General features: G+C 42.8%; 1 protein-coding gene, 1 long non-coding RNA gene and 1 other non-coding gene across 6 annotated transcripts in view; 1 reads left to right on the top strand and 2 right to left on the bottom strand.

The window, feature by feature from the left end:
* Nucleotides 1-3,991: 3,991 nt before the first annotated feature.
* On the bottom strand, nucleotides 3,992-8,204 carry LOC107309519. The gene is made up of 2 exons (XR_001553215.2): nucleotides 7,977-8,204; nucleotides 3,992-4,227 (listed from the first exon to the last, which is right to left on the bottom strand). It is a non-coding gene; the product is annotated as an uncharacterized LOC107309519 (long non-coding RNA).
* Nucleotides 4,317-4,385, bottom strand: LOC116653058. The gene has a single exon (XR_004306466.1). It is a non-coding gene; the product is annotated as a small nucleolar RNA SNORD123 (small nucleolar RNA).
* A 133-nt stretch (nucleotides 8,205-8,337) lies between the features above and the next one.
* SEMA5A (semaphorin 5A) overlaps nucleotides 8,338-15,357 on the top strand; it is a 316,527-nt gene continuing 309,507 nt past the window's right edge. For 2 of the 4 annotated variants that reach the window (XM_015854392.2, XM_015854395.2), the window contains exon 1: nucleotides 8,564-8,723. The gene's annotated coding sequence lies outside the window, so the exon portion shown is untranslated. Of the gene's footprint in view, nucleotides 8,357-8,563; nucleotides 8,724-9,459; nucleotides 9,479-15,357 lie in introns of those variants that run through there. The other 2 variants (XM_032442465.1, XM_032442464.1) reach the window with 2 other exon arrangements.

Genomic DNA, 15,357 nt, shown 5'->3' with positions numbered 1-15,357 from the left:
CCTCAAGAGTAGCACTTCTATTCCTTCTCTAACAAAAAAAAAAACACAAAAAAAACCAAAAAACAAACAAAAAAAAAAACCTCAAACCCTAACAGTTTGAATAGCTGTGAATACTGACCCAACCTGAGTTCCTACTCTGAACTCCCTGAACCAGCAGAAAGGCAGCAAAATTGACCATCTGTGTTTTGGAGCTGTTCTGTGCTTTGCAGCACATCACTTGATGACATCAAATCATTTGCTGACATCATTTGCCTTTAAAAAGGTTATCTAAATTTGTGTATCCTATATGCAAAGCTTGGCTTTGGTGACCTCACCATTTTACAATGGTGTATTACAAATCAGAAGGAGAATCAGGGAGAGTAAAGATGATGACAGATCCTAACAATTTGCCTTTATTTATTTATTTATTTATTCTTTTTTTTCACTATAATTTAGGTATACATGCAGATATTTGCTCTGTTGTTCTGACTTCAGAAAACTCATTTACGAAATTAACAACAGAAACAAACAAACATAAAGAAAAAGAGCAAAGAAATCCCTTTACAAAAATAGTGTTAGGATTTTAAAAAGCAGCAGTTTTTTTTATCCTGGATGCAAAAATTGATCATTATGCTTTCAGTCAATCTCCAATGAGCTTTGAAATCCCTGAACCTGTGGTTCTATCTGGACTACAGACCACATTTTTGTCCCAGACCAGACTCTTAGAGGCAGTGACTGGATGTCACTGGTCCATCAGTCAATCAAGTAATGTCTGGTAATGAGCTCTGTCTTGATCATTATACTTGTTCCCTGCCAGGGTGGTTGGCAAAACTGATGTCTTAGGTTAGAAGGGCGGGAAGTTCAGCAAGAACATGACAGATCGAGGAGTATAGGGCACATATTTCCCTGTGTACTGAAAGCAGGAGGATCTTTCACCATTTGGATATATAACAGCTTCGGAAATGCAGGCTTCAACAGAGCTGCTTGTTTCCACATGCAGTGGTTACGATACTACATTTGCTTCAGTGTCATGGAGAAAACGCACAGAACTTGATGCAGACATTTTTCACTAGATGAATTATGATGCTCCAACCAGAAGCTGCCAATCACCTACAATGCCCAATGACTTTTTCTCTTACGCATACAGACTTCAGAACCATCATGTCTCTTTGCACTGGATATCCACATTTACTAAGTGATCATAATGAATGGCTTTGGGAAGACTGTTCTTTAGAAATAGTCCTTAACTTCAGAATTAGTTCCTGTCTTGTGGCCCAAGTTCCTGTGTCATTTCAGCATAATATATGGCCTGTTTTTGAGAAGAGTTGAGTAGTTGGCAAGCATGGAGGCCTTGGGTTGAATTGTTATTTTTTGACTCCTGTTTTTGTTGAGATAACACAAGATTTTTTCCCCACTTGTTGACAGAGTCCTATTAATAACACTCTTTCTGGTATCATAAGGAACTGATTATCAGAGTAACAATGATAGCACTAGCAATATAGCTCCTATTTATTTCTTGCTCTGCTTCTTATTGTCTGTTTAATTAGACTGTCTGTCCACAGCTGACATTTTTATGCAAAATATTTCATTTATGGTTTTGTTGTGCATAGTAATTGTACTAATTCAAAAATTTCAGCCTTTAAAGTCTTTGCAAACATATATCATCTGATAAAGGATATAAGTGACCAATCACATTTTGTTTAAATAGGTCAGTGCACACACTGTTTGCTTTCAATAAGGTTGTCCTTTAGAGACAAGAGGTACTTCAGGGTGTATAGACATTATAGCTTCAGTCTCCTTTTGGTACTATTTAAATACCAGATAATATAAATATATAAAATAATACCTTTCTGGTATTATTTAAAGCATGATGATCGACTTACACATTTAACACTAATTTCAGTTTCCTTACTTTAACCTGATCTTTTATGAACTCCAAGCTTCATTACATAGAAAAAAGAGTAAAATAAATTACAATCTCAGCGGAGCTGGTGTAACTACAAAGAAACAATAGCTCTTGCTCTTTGCCAGTATGTCTGAACATCCCTTCTCCTGCCAAGCCTTTTGGAAGGAGGCTTATTTTCTGAAACTTTGAGTGTGAAGAATCAGATTCTGAGTTCTTGGAGCTGACTCTGGTAGGTGTTCTGCTCTCCAGTGCAATCCCCTTCATGTTTTCAAGCATCCAGCCAAAACTATAAATAATTACCCCACAGTACATTTAATGGAGTGGTTTTTATTAACAAAAAATACAAAGAAAATCAATTAAAACATTTTAAATGCAATGTTTCTGATTTAAATAATTTCAGTACTTACAACTGTTTGAGGCTATGGAGAGCAATAAGAGCAATACAGATTTAATAATTTAACTCATACCATACATCTGTTGTTAGCAGAATGCTAAGGGCAATCAATTAGTCAAACACGCTAATGTTAGGTAGCACTAGAACTATGATCAGTAGATATTAATTCTGCTGCTTTCTACTTCCTCTCATTGTTGAATATCAGCCAGCTGACAAAGATGCAATGCACGCTGATTTATGCAGATTTAAATGGAAAAACAACGTGGAAGATAGCTATGCATTTTTAAACGGACTGCCTGCAGTGAACAAGTGCACTGCATTTTGCTAGCAAAGTTTTCAAGTGCTTAGGAAACGGGATGCCTTTGTTCTGAGCACCACTTTGTGACAGAGCACAGCATAAAAGCTAAAGGTATGTCTGCAGAGAGTTCAGCTGAACACCGATTTTGCACAGTGGTGATGTTGTGTCAGGGGACCTGTGGCTTGTTCTTCCTGCTGATTATAGGTGACCTTTGGAAAACGTAAGAAATTGGTACTTGAGTACCATATGGGAGGGATTTGAGGCAGGAATCAGATGTAAACAGGGTTATTAAGAGCAGTCAATAGATGATGTGAAACTAATATCCACTGTCCCTAATTCACAGCCTGCAGCATCTGCTCTTGTAAATGATGCTTGGTAGGGAAATCTCCCTCACATTTAGTCGACCCTTAAATGTTTGACCTCAAACACAGACAGGCAGAGCAGCTGCTAAATCCAGAAGTGCCAGGATGCAAAAAACCAACAATCTGTAGAGCTGCCTGTTGGGTTTCCTTTCAAATTTAGAATGAAATGAGCACCTCCTTACGCTACTATTGCTCTGTACTGCCATGAACTAAGACTAATGAGACAGAAGAACAGACTTTGAGGTGGATGCTTTAGTATTTAGCGAAGTAAACTCAGAAGGCTTTTTTGTATGTGTGTTTCTCAGTGATAAATAATCATTAGCTTTAATTTATTTTCTCTTTTGTCTGCCTAACAGTATTTCTATAGAAACTTTCAAGTTGTTTGGCATTCTGTTTTAACAGTTCTAGGCTAAAAAGATCAGTTGTAAATAACACAATCTAGGCTAGTTTTTCTCAGCAGGCAACTGAGCAGAGTGTGTAGGCAACAGAGGAATTTATCACTGGGATTAGACTTCCATTGCTGCTGCCCCTTTTCACACAGTACTCCCTACTGCCTGGCACTCACTGACTGTTTCATGTGTTTTCATGGACAAAATGTGATTTAGGGCTCTTAAGGCTACATCAGCATCAGAGAAATACTGCCCAAGTACAATGTCTACACAATTGGTTAAGAACTCTTCTAAAAACTGTGATGTTTTAATTCTACAAAGGTAGGAGTTATGCCAAGTATCACCTTTACCTACACATCACCAAAAGCCTGATATCCAGATAAGCTCTATATTATGTACTTTTGGCATTTGGTAGTGATAAGGTCACATATATGTATACCTGTTATTCAAATCCCACTTGTTCTGCTGGGGGCATAGAAATGCAGGGACCTAAAATTTATAATTATGGACCAGCAAATACAGAGGAACAGTGAAGGTTTATTAAATTCATGTTCTAGCTTGATGTGAGGTGTCTTATGTCTAACAACTAGAGAAGTAAGCTGAACTTATATTAGTCTGTATAAGAAAGTTTTGCAAGTCTAAAGACAGCAGAATGCATTATCATCCAAAGAAAAGATGCACTGGTATCTTTATTATGTACAAAATAAAAATTCCCAAATCTAGATTCAAATGTAATTGGACCCTTTGTAACTTCTCATAAATTCCATCCAAATTCTGACCATATAAGTATTTCCTATTATTTCTATTCCTCGGATGTTATGACTGGATTTTTCCAAGGCTTTCTTTGTTCTCACCTCTGCCTTGCTCTTCATTTTGAAGGTAACAGTTCAGAGAAGTGGCTGAAAGATAGAAAAACAAACACACAGAACATTGTTTGACTGCAAGTATTCATTGTAAAACAGTCTTCTTTTCCTAGAGAAGACATGAAGGTGAATCAGGAAATGGATGGCATTTTCAGATCACATGAGTCAGCACCCCAGAATTCATCATTTTCACCAAACACCTAACTGCTTTGAGGGACATCAAGTTAGGCAGCCCTAATTTAATGCTCACACAACAACTTTAACTGTGTCATCTGTCTGAGACCTTAATGAAAAGAAAGAGGCAATTACCAAAATGAGTTAACATTTCTAAATGCAAACACATATCTACTTGTGCTATATAGTAGTGTTGAAAATATCACCTTAAGCATTTATAAAATTAAACCATTTTGGTTATAAAGAGACTTAGTCATACAAATATCACAAGAAATACTGCTTTACTCTTTCTTTTGATCACAAACAGTAAATAAAAACTCATCAGAAGCACATCTAGCTTTCAAAAGTCAAGCAATTTAGAGTCTCGCTGTTCCTAACTCACAAATATTGCAGATACCAGACAGTGTAACCTTTAGATGCAGCACATAATGGGAGACAATCATCTGCCAAAAAAAAAAAAGGAAGAGAGTTTGCAACTCTGACATTTATTTCCCCATGATTTAAAGTAAGTATTGCTGTGGTGCCTTTTGCTAAGACAAATAAAATTTTGCTCAGCCTTATCTTGTGCAATGCCTGCTACTAGAGAATGCACTGCTCAGTATACACAGCTGCAGCCCTCCTTGTCCTGCTTTGTAACAGCCTTGCCCTGCTGGAACCACCTGAGGGTGGCAAATTTCAGTCCTCTGGGTCACCTGCTCTCCTGGGATGGAGAAACTATCCTTATTTTTTGCATGTAACACCAGCGCAAGTCCCTGACATTTAAATACAGATGACTCATGAGGATCCAGCCTTGGACGATGACCTTGTTGAACACAGGTGGGAATGGTGAGGACTTGCACCGCTCCAATGCTTTACTGAGTTTCAGTGGGAAAGAGGGAAGAAACAGTGATGGGACTCCCAGCAAGGCCACGTAAGCAAGGTGCAGTCAAGACATCAGGTTGGGTTCTTTGGAACTGGTTCAGGAAAGGGAGCTTGCTGGCATGCACTGTGCTCCTGCTGGCGTGCTCTAGAAACTTTCTGGCCATCAGGAGGGTTTCTCCTGAGCAGCAGCTGATGTGATGGAAAAAATAACAACTGGTTGTTTTCAATGGAGTGAAAAAAGCAAAATGTGACGGCAATAAAATAAAACCTTTGAACTCTGTAATCGTGAAGCAAGCTACATTTTTCACTATGAGCAAAGAGCATGGCTCAAGGTTCACTTTAAAGCTAACTTCTCCCTTTTTTTCTTCCCCTTCCTTCCTTTTAACCTAACTTAAACTTCAGGCTCACAGTACCGTATCTGATGGTGTTTTTCTAAATAATGAAAGAGAGCCATGCTATCCAAGGCACTTCTGACGGGCAGTGTGAAGACAAACCTTCCTTCACACTGCGTCTTTTCTACCTAAACAGATGGAAGTCCCCCCCCTCCCACTGCTTTCCAGCACTCCTTACATCCTGCCCCCACAGGGAGCAGCTGAACCCTGGCTTCTCACCAAGCTGGCCAAGGGCCGGAGGTGCTGTGCAGCCCTTCCTCCTCCAACCATGGTACCTGGCTGCTTGTGTGGGCTGCCAGCCCTACATCCCAGGTCTGTTCTGCTGTGAGAAGGGATTGAGAATCAGTGGCAGCAAGGAACAGAATGGCAGCAAAACATGGGTCAAAAGAGGAGGATCCATACTGGAAGGGAGGTGGGATGGAACTGGGACTTGTTCCTGGGAAGATTTTTTTCTTCCTTAGATCAGACAACATCTGCTTCTTTGTTCTCTCTACCCTCAGCATGATGCTTCTGGACTTCATGAGGTTCTCTTCATTTATTTGGGCTGCAGTAGCACATAGAGGCTGAACATGGAGTTGGGATGCTTCTATGCAAGGTGCCTCCTCACCCTACCCCCAAAACTAGCCCTGAGCATGAGTTTGTTATAACTGTGACACATCCAGGGATGGCTTTGCCTAAAATTGCTCATCTTGCTTGCTCAGCTCATCTGATGTAACTCTGCACTTTGACATAGAGTTTAATTACTGATACATTTCATGGCTTCATTTCAAATATGGGTAATTTCACTACCGGTTTCATACATCTTTTTAGTTCTTTGCCCATGAGTTTCTCAAAGCAAAATCAAATGAACCATTGAGATCATCACTGTTCTTTCCTGAAAATGGTTATAAAGCATGTGGCTTAACACCTCTGGATATATCAAGTATGATTTCAGTAGATTTTTTTTTTTTCTTAGAACATACTGTACTGCTAATCCACATATCATACAACAGCCATAAAAAGTCTTCCAAGAAAATTTTAAGTATGTACACATTTTTTCCCCCCATTGCTAAATTGTTGGGGCCTAAAATATTCATCACTCTGGGTGCAAAGATTCAGATACATACTTTTTTTCCCATTGACAGTGGGTTTTTTATACAGAGTGCTCATCTTTCATTCTTAAAGTATTGATTTCTATTGGAGCAATTGAAAACCAGGTAGGTCTCCTACGTCAAAAGTCTAAAGCTGTTGTCGCAGTGAATGGAGGCACGGAACAGGAGACTTTCTGATGTGCACAGAAACAGCACAGCACCACATCAAACAAGTTAATGGACAATGTATACAGATCATCCTATGTCCACAGTTGCTTTGATAGTATTTTATAGATGTTAAATGGATTCTTATATTTTCTATGAAAGCATTTTCTTCAGATAGCAAGATTTCATATGTAAGTGATGCTCCATAAACACGTTACATTGGCATCTTTCAGAGAAACAGTGTTACAACTAAGGCACCAGCCTTGACTCTCAGGGTTACACGAGTGCAGTGGAAAAAAAGTTTGAATCATGGAATTACAGAACTGTTTGTGTTGGAAGGGACCTCAAAGCCCCCCCAACCCCAACTCCCTGCTGTGGGCAGGGTTGCCCCTGGCAGCTCAGCTGCCCAGGGCCCCATCCAGCTTGGCCTTGAGCGCCTCCAGTGATGGGGCTCCACAGCTTCTATGGGCAGCTGTGCCAGCGCCTCACTGCTCTCTGAGTAAAGAATTCCCCGCTTTAGAACTCTTGATTTATTATTTCTTTTTAATCACTATTCCCAGCAAACAATCAGTGAAAATGCTGCAAATTCCTGAGCTTCGTTTCTAATGGTAATCACAAACTTTCTTTTACATTCCTCCTTGAAGAAGTTTCTTTTGCACACAGCCAAAGTGACGCTCTACCCGGAGCTGGGTGCTCGGGGCCATTTGGCTCCACAGTGTGTTGGCATGCAGTGAAGTTTTGATGCCGGCCGTTTTAATTAAAGCGTATTTCCATAGGATTACTCCAGCGTGGATCAGCTCCACGGTTCTGTTTGTTTTTATCAACTCTCAGAGCTTTCCTCCTTCTAGAGGGAGGTCGTGCTGCAAACAAGGCAGTGCTGCGGTTTGTAGCAAAAACATGGAAATGCTGCCGTAAAAGATGAAGAAGAAAAAAAAAAAAAAAAAAAAAAAAAAAAAAAAAAAAAAAAAAAAAAGAAAGAAAGAAAAGAAAAGAAAGGAAGGAAGAAAGAAAAAGCTTTGATGGAACTCATTACAATCTATGGATGAACACAAACAACCTACGGCTCTAAGTCAGATGGGCCGGCACAGGTGGGCATGCAGCGGAGCGGGACGCCGGTACGTACCTGCAGGCAGCGCGGTGCCACGTCTCCCGGCCCGCTCGCTCCGCGGGACCTTTATAGCGCTTTCCGGGGGCTAAAAATAAACTTTAGGGGACGGCTCCGAGCTCGGGAGGGGGCGGCCACGGGCTCCTACAGCGATGCTCGAGCCACACTCTGGCTACGGGGCCGGAGCTGCGCTGCCAGCGCGGCTTCTGGGCGGTGTCGGCCATCCTCCGCCCCCCGGGCCATCCCCCACCTGCCGCGCCCGCAGCCCCGCGTGGCTGCCCCTCGCCCTCCTCCTCCTCCCTCCGTCTTGCAGCCCGCAGGGATTGGCTGCGCTTGTGCTGGGGCGGCCCGGCTGTGGTCGGGAGGAGAAGCCCCAAGGCATGTTTTTTTGAGATGTGGTAAGTAAACATTAAGAAATAAATAAATTCTTTAAAAAAAAAAAAAGCACAACAACAAAACCAAGCATCCAAAGCTCGGACACGCACATTCGGAGCTGCTCAACCAGTTGCAACTTCCCCGCCGGCCCGAAAGGGGGAGGGACGGGCAGCTTCTCACCGACGGGGCCGGAGACTCGGGCCGCCCCAGCTCCGCCGCTCCGCCCCCGCGGCGGGGCGCGCTGCCGTGCCTCGAACTTGGTGGCAGCGAACGCTGCGGGCGGCTCGGAGCGCTGCGGCCATGGCGGAGTGAGGCGGTGGCGCCGCGCCGGGAGCGGGGCACGGCGCGGCGGCAGCGGCTCGGGGCTGACCTGCGGAGCGGAGCCTCCAGGTAACACCACCCCCCGGCCCCTCTCCCCGCGGGGCGGTACGGTGCGGGGAGCTTACTCCGAGCCTCCATCCTTTCTCGCGTCCGTCCTTTGGAGCTCGAGTGTCCCGGGGGGCGGTGGGCGCCGGGGGCCGGCAGAGGGAGCTGGGAGGCGGGCGGAGCGGCGCCGCCGGGACGGCCCTTCCTTGGGTACTGCCCGCGTTCTCCTCCGAGGAGAAACGAGCGGGCATCCCTAACGCTGCCCTCGGCCAGGTGCTGCCGGCTCCGGGCACCGCTCAGCTGCCGAGAGAGCGGGAACGGAGCGCAGCGTGTTTGGGGACTGCGGGGCATCATCTTCTGCCTGCAGCCTGGTCTGAACTCCCAGCGCGCTTGTGTTGTCGCTGCTTTTAAGTGGACTGGCGCGGATTTGTGGTGTAACCCTATTTTGGCACTTTCTGAAGTGCGGAGTTCGCGTTACCGTTCTGTAATCACGCAGGAGACAGCCCGGGCAATGGTTCTTTTTGCGAGGATCTATCTGACGGCGGAATGACAGCTAGTGGGTATTACCGTGTCGTTTCAAACGCTAAGCGTGCGGCGTGAGGTTGGTGCAGCGATTGTGTGCCCAGAGTCATCCTGCGGGCTGCGGGGCTGGGGGCCCTTCCTCAAAGCCCGCTGCTGTCGGCTTGAGGGGCTCGTGTGGGTGTGTATGGTTACAGCTGAAGGAAATATCCCCAAACTGAAGAGTTACCGTAGTCGCGGTGTCCTCCCGCAGCTTTAAGGTAACTTGGAAAGCTGTGTTTTCCGAAAGCTAACAAAACAAACACTCCTAATTGGTGGTAGATATGCGTGTTGTGAGGGTTAGTGCAGAGCTAGTCCGGCCGTAAGGCTCAGTCAGACCAGGATTTTCACCGTGAAAACGCGGTTTTAACTGCAGCCCTTTCAGCATCCTCGGGCTGGTACTGGAACGAAGGCTCTGGCTGGGTTAGCAAAGTTTGACTAACGAAGAAGTGTCGAAAGTGATGATGCCGCGTCTCTTCGCGGAGAGCGCGATGGGCACTTAATCCAAGTGCATTGCTAAGATAGGGCCTTTCAAACGTTCTGGTGAGAGATCTGGGAGACTCGTTGGTAAGTGTGCTGTGCTCCCACATCTTCCTCTCCTGAGATCCTTCAAGGATCTCAGCACCGCCGAGTTGCTCTCGTTTTCCCCGTGTTAAGAGCTGCGGGAGGTCCTGCTGCGAGCTGAGGCTCCAGAGGGCGGCAGTTCCTACAAAACAAAACACTGCTCTCGGCTAAGCGATGTAAATGAAGTTACGCTGCTCCTTCCTTGAGATGTTGTAACCGGGCTTTGTTTTGACTGAGATTGCTGAAGGTGCAATTATATCAGCAGTGTCTTATTGCTTTTAATCTTTAACCGGTGCTGTTTTCTTTAAATACTTCCAGGTAGTAGGAGTGCTTGTGCGCTCAGTAATGATCCATAAACCTTGCTTATTGAGAGGGTTGTTGTGTTGATTTCCTGCTGGGCAGGCACACAACAGGGGGGTTCCTAACGCATTGCTGCTGCTTGCAGGACTTTTTTCTTTTCCTTCTCTTCCCCCTCCCCAGCATCTTAGGGAAACCACGTGCATTTGAACTTGTGTTGGTGTACTTTCATACACATGCAGAGTTACTGCTGACCGAAGTTCATTACTTTCCAGCGATTAGACCCCATATTACACACTATGAATTGCAGATAGTAAATGTGAGCCTCCTGCCAACCTCAGCTGCAGTGGCAGAGCTGCGTGAAGGGCCCCAAGTCTCTGGGAAATGTGGGAACGGAGCCTTTCCTGCACCCCCAGGGTCGCAGTGCTGGACACAGTGGCACTGAGGCCAGACAAAGGTGCAGTCATTGCTCAGAGGTGTGCTGTCAGTCACTGGTCGGGGTGTGTGTGATCCATCCCACTTAGCACAGAATGGTATCCCATCGAGTGTTATGCGGTGATGGCAAATTCTGACTAGCAGTTTGGCATCTGATTTATGAAACTTCACCTCAGTGTTTGGCGATATCCTGAAGTTGGTAGAGCTGTTGTTGCTGTCTCAAAAGAACGAGATTTCTTGAATCAAACCATTTGCAGGCTGACCCTTTGGTGACACAGAGCCTTTGTCCCTTGCAGGAGTTGGGCTCGAGTTGGCATGGGGCTGCAGCTGTGATGTGCTGCTGCCAGGTGGCAGCCTGCTCTCTGCAGCAATCCCTGCAGCCTGCCAGTCCCGCTGCTCTGGTTCGGGTAGGTGCAGCAAACCATTTCCAAGAAAGACTGGGATTCTGGTTTAGATCTCATTGTAACTATGTCCAGTTATTGCTTTAAGATCTTTGTTGCGCTGCATTGAGGCACAGCACACTTGCCTGGCATTTATCTGGACTGTGGCTAACGTAAACCAAGTTCATAACTGCAAAACTGCAGCCTAATTAATGTCTTGCTTTGGTTTTACTAGAAACCTATGTTCCAAAATACAACATATTTAAATCTGTTAATGTTTAGTGGATTTATTAATCTATTTAGTCTGGTGTTTATGCTTTCTCTGAGATACTTTGATGCAATCCACTTCTCTGCTGTATAAATAAACTCTTTATCTCCACACTCAGTGTTTTTGTATAAATACATGAATAAAACAAATCTCTAATTGGGAGGCATTTGGAAAGGAAAATGTATACCAGTGTGTATCAGGAAGTCAGGTAACTTCAGAATGGAGCTGATGCTCATCAGAGGTAGCAGTAGAGTGCTGGAATCAGTCTGAAATCTGTCCAGAGGTTTTTGCTGTGAAATTATTTGGTTTAAATCTACTCTTTAAAATATCTTTTCTGAAGTTGTCTTCATCAACAATCTGAGTGATTTCTTTTAGGAAAAGCTCAAGTTCTGAGTAACACATCAGCTGTGTTGTCACCCCAAACTCATCTCTGGTTAGCTCATCAGTGTTATTAAACTCCTATTGATGTATTTTTCTTTCTTTCTCTGTTTTTGAGATCAAGGTCCCTCTCTGAGCTCCAGCATACCTTTGAGTTGTTGGATTTTTCATTGCTGAAAGAGCAGGTTAGTGTTTTCATGTCTGAGGTTCCTACTAACCCCAGTTATATCATGGAAATTACTGTTCCATTTGAGGATGTTGACTGAGGAGCTGTGAATCTCTGACGTATAATTTGTCAATTTCAAGTGCCTAACTTGATACACAACAACGTGCAGCCAACTAGCAGTATTTGGTTTAGGAGAAGCTTACAGAAGCAATGACTTAGGGAATGCTGAAACACTGCTGAGATGTTGTCTTAGGCTTCACAAAATACGCATGATGAATGAGTTGGAGTGTGTGTAATGCCTGCAGGATTGCTCTAAATACTGCAAGTTGTGGAGTTTTCACACTTTTCCTTACCTCGCCTCTTCTCTGCATGTGAAAACTGTGCTCCTTACTCTTCTGCCTTCCTCTTCTCAATTACTACTCTAGGCAGCCGATCAGAACACTACTGAAATATACTTTCAGATTAGAATTAGCTTTAACTGCAAATCAAGAATGCTTAGGAGATTTAACAGTAAAATGTATATAATGAGAGAGGAAGTGTGAGTGCGAGTTAACTTTGATGCTGAGGTAGCAAAGGATGATGTGGTATCTCTTGGTATCTCCTTTACCTGTTTCTGACACTGAAAATCCATCTCCTGATTCTTGCTTGCTAAAATCTTAATACATTTTAATCTTCATCTTCTAAAAAAAGCTTCTCCTTGTGACTTGAAAATCGTTGGCTTCTGAGAGAGTTACAGTTTGTTAACATCCTTTGCAATTCTGGGTCTTTATGCCTCTCAGTTGTCTTCCAGGTCCTTCTTGTTGTGCCAGTGTAACTCCTTATGTGGAGATATACTGTGAGCAATAATAGGGAAACTATCCTCTTAAAAAAAGTTTGTTTTGTTTTGTTTTGTTTTTTTCTCCTCTTTGAGCATGACTAGGGGTGTGGAATGAGTATTGCTGCTATAGAAGGAAGAAGAGGAGGACTGTGTGTTTGGATAAAAATTCTGGTTAGTTTCTCAAATAACAATGACATTTAGGACTGGTAAGAATTCTGGGGGATTTTGCCACAGTGATTTTAAGCCAGTTGAGAAAGTTTTGCCTTATGTTAGTTTTCTAGGATGCTACAAGCTCTCTTGTGAGGACTGAAAATGGACTGAGACCTAGATGTATACCAGTCTTCAGGAGCATAAACTCATCTTCTGAGGACTGAGGTACCTGAGAGGCAATGCCTCATTACAGTGCCCTTGAGCGTGCTGGTAAGAGGAAAATTCAGGGTAATCATCTGTTGAAAAATGGAGCTCAGTCTTCCACAGCTTGTCTGTCAGACCTTACTCTGTTGAAAAATGATAATATATTCTGGTTACAGGCTGCTGGAATTGGTAACATAAAATGACATAACTGTTCTGAAAACCTTCTTTGATTTTCCAAAGGCATGAGGTCATGCAATCAGATAGAGGGATGTGTGATTGGCCTGGAAGTTGTTGTTTATGAAGAGAAAAGTTTCTTTTTATGGATGTGAGTATGAGTCCCAAAATGATGTTAATGTGAGCTCTAGAGATTTACCATAAAGATTGGTCAGGGTCTACAGACACCTGAACTGTACAGCTGCAGCATTTTCTAAATTTCCTTTGTCTGCTTTCTGGATGGTGTAGGCTCTGATTCCCTACTTGAAGAATTAGGTAAGGCTTTAATGAACCCAAAGCACTGCAGCCTGAGCATCATCTTTTATCTGGTGTTTGTGAGAAAAGGAAAAAAAAAAAGGCAGCTAGCAACAATAGCAAAAAGGGAGAACTGGGCTCTGAGTCTGAATCACTGTTCTTTTTGCAGTGTGTTTCTTTTGTTTTAAATTAAATTAATGGTCTGGGCAGAGGAACTTATTTTCCTCCTTCAGAATCCTTTCTTACAAGTGAGTTTGCTACTGGCTTTTATAATGAAGTTCTGTTTCTTGTCTCTTATCTATAACTGGAAGTGAAAATTATTTTGGAAATGTATTTAAACTGAAGGCCAAAGAGATCAGTATCAGGGCTTGAAGAAATATAATCTTGAACTACAGGTAAACAGTTAATTCTGATATTTGTCTCGAGTCTTTATATTTATCTCTCAAACCTGAAGTCATAAAATGCTCTTAAAATAACTTGAGCAAATGCATTATTTTCCTTTGAGAATCCATGTGAATGTATTCTCTGCAATGGATTGCCTGCCTCCCAGGAAAACATTTGTCTTTTTATAGAATTGCTGTTGACAGAGCTTCTTCTTTGACTCCAGTTCTAGAGAAGTGGTGTTGTAATTTTTTTATTTTTCACCAGAAGATTATTATTTTTTTATAAATATATTTCTAGTTTTTATCTATTTTTTAAATTATTTTAAAGACTTCTTGCTTGTTGCAGGTATTTGTTACTAATACTTGAATCACACAGTATCACAGTCTTGTGCGGGTTGGAAGGGACCTTAGAGATCATCGAGTCCAACCCCTGGGATTCGAGCCCCTGTGTAGCAGAGCAGCACTTCTACCACTTGCACCACAGGGGAGATTCAAACCCGGGCCCTCTGGTGTTGCAAGCGGCATTCCTACCACTGCGCCACTGGGGCACACACTGCGCCACCAGGGCACACAAGGAATACAAGGAAATACAACAATGCCATAACTTCAGATGTAGAGAACTTTCTTTGCAAGGAACAATTCATGAGGTTAACTTACTGTATTGATGTATTGTGTGTTATTTGTAGAAATCAGACTTGGTTAATGATCACATGTACTTATTGATTTTTTTGTTTTGTAGATTCAGATTGATTTATACTAGGTGTGGTATGTGAGGGTGGTGAGACACTGGAACTGGTTGCCCATTGAGGTTGTGGATGCCTCCTCCTTGTAAGCCTTCAAGGCCAGGCTGGATGGGGCTTTGAGCAGTCTGGCCTAGAGGGAGGTGTACCTGCCTATAGTAGGGAGTTTGAACTAGAATATCTTAAAGGTCCCTTCCAACCCAAACCATTCTATGATTCTATACAGAGATTCCTGTTTTTAACAGTGGACTTGTTTGCTTTTTGAAGTGTTTTTTTCTTCCCTTGCTTGCTTCCTGCATTGTGGGAGGTGTTGCACTGTGGCACGTTTCAGTCCTATGTTTCTGTCTTGTTATATGATGACTAAAACTTTCTAAGCCTTATAAGAAATTATGGATAATGTGTTGAATTTTCTTGCTTCTGCATAAGAAAAAAGTGTTTTCCTTAAATTGATCTTCATGTGAAAAACAGTGTTTTTGTGAGTTTCATGTCTATAGATAGCTGGTAAGGGAGATGAGCAGTCTTTGGGAAAATCATTTGTCTGTTCCTGAACATTATTCATGTTGTCTGTTACGTACTTTTAATTCCACTCTGTGTCCCAAAATATTAAGTGGAAAAAAAATCCTTTGAGTTTGCTATAGCAGATAGGTTGATCTCCATCCTTGTTTAACTAAGCTTACAAGTTTTATGTGTATGTGTACTGAAATGTTTGCGATAACCTTACTTCTGTGACTGAGTCATAAGGATTTGAGTTAACAAGATTTAGTGTTATATTGTTCAAGTTTACTTGTCATACTGTGTCTGAAAAGGATTTGTGAGTACTCTTGTAGGCAGCTATGGTGAAGAAGTGATG

This window comes from Coturnix japonica, chromosome 2, assembly GCF_001577835.2.
Source record: "Coturnix japonica isolate 7356 chromosome 2, Coturnix japonica 2.1, whole genome shotgun sequence".
Taxonomy (NCBI): domain Eukaryota; kingdom Metazoa; phylum Chordata; class Aves; order Galliformes; family Phasianidae; genus Coturnix; species Coturnix japonica.
Note: the sequence above shows the minus strand (reverse complement) of the source record. Positions and strands in the feature narration are given on the sequence as shown.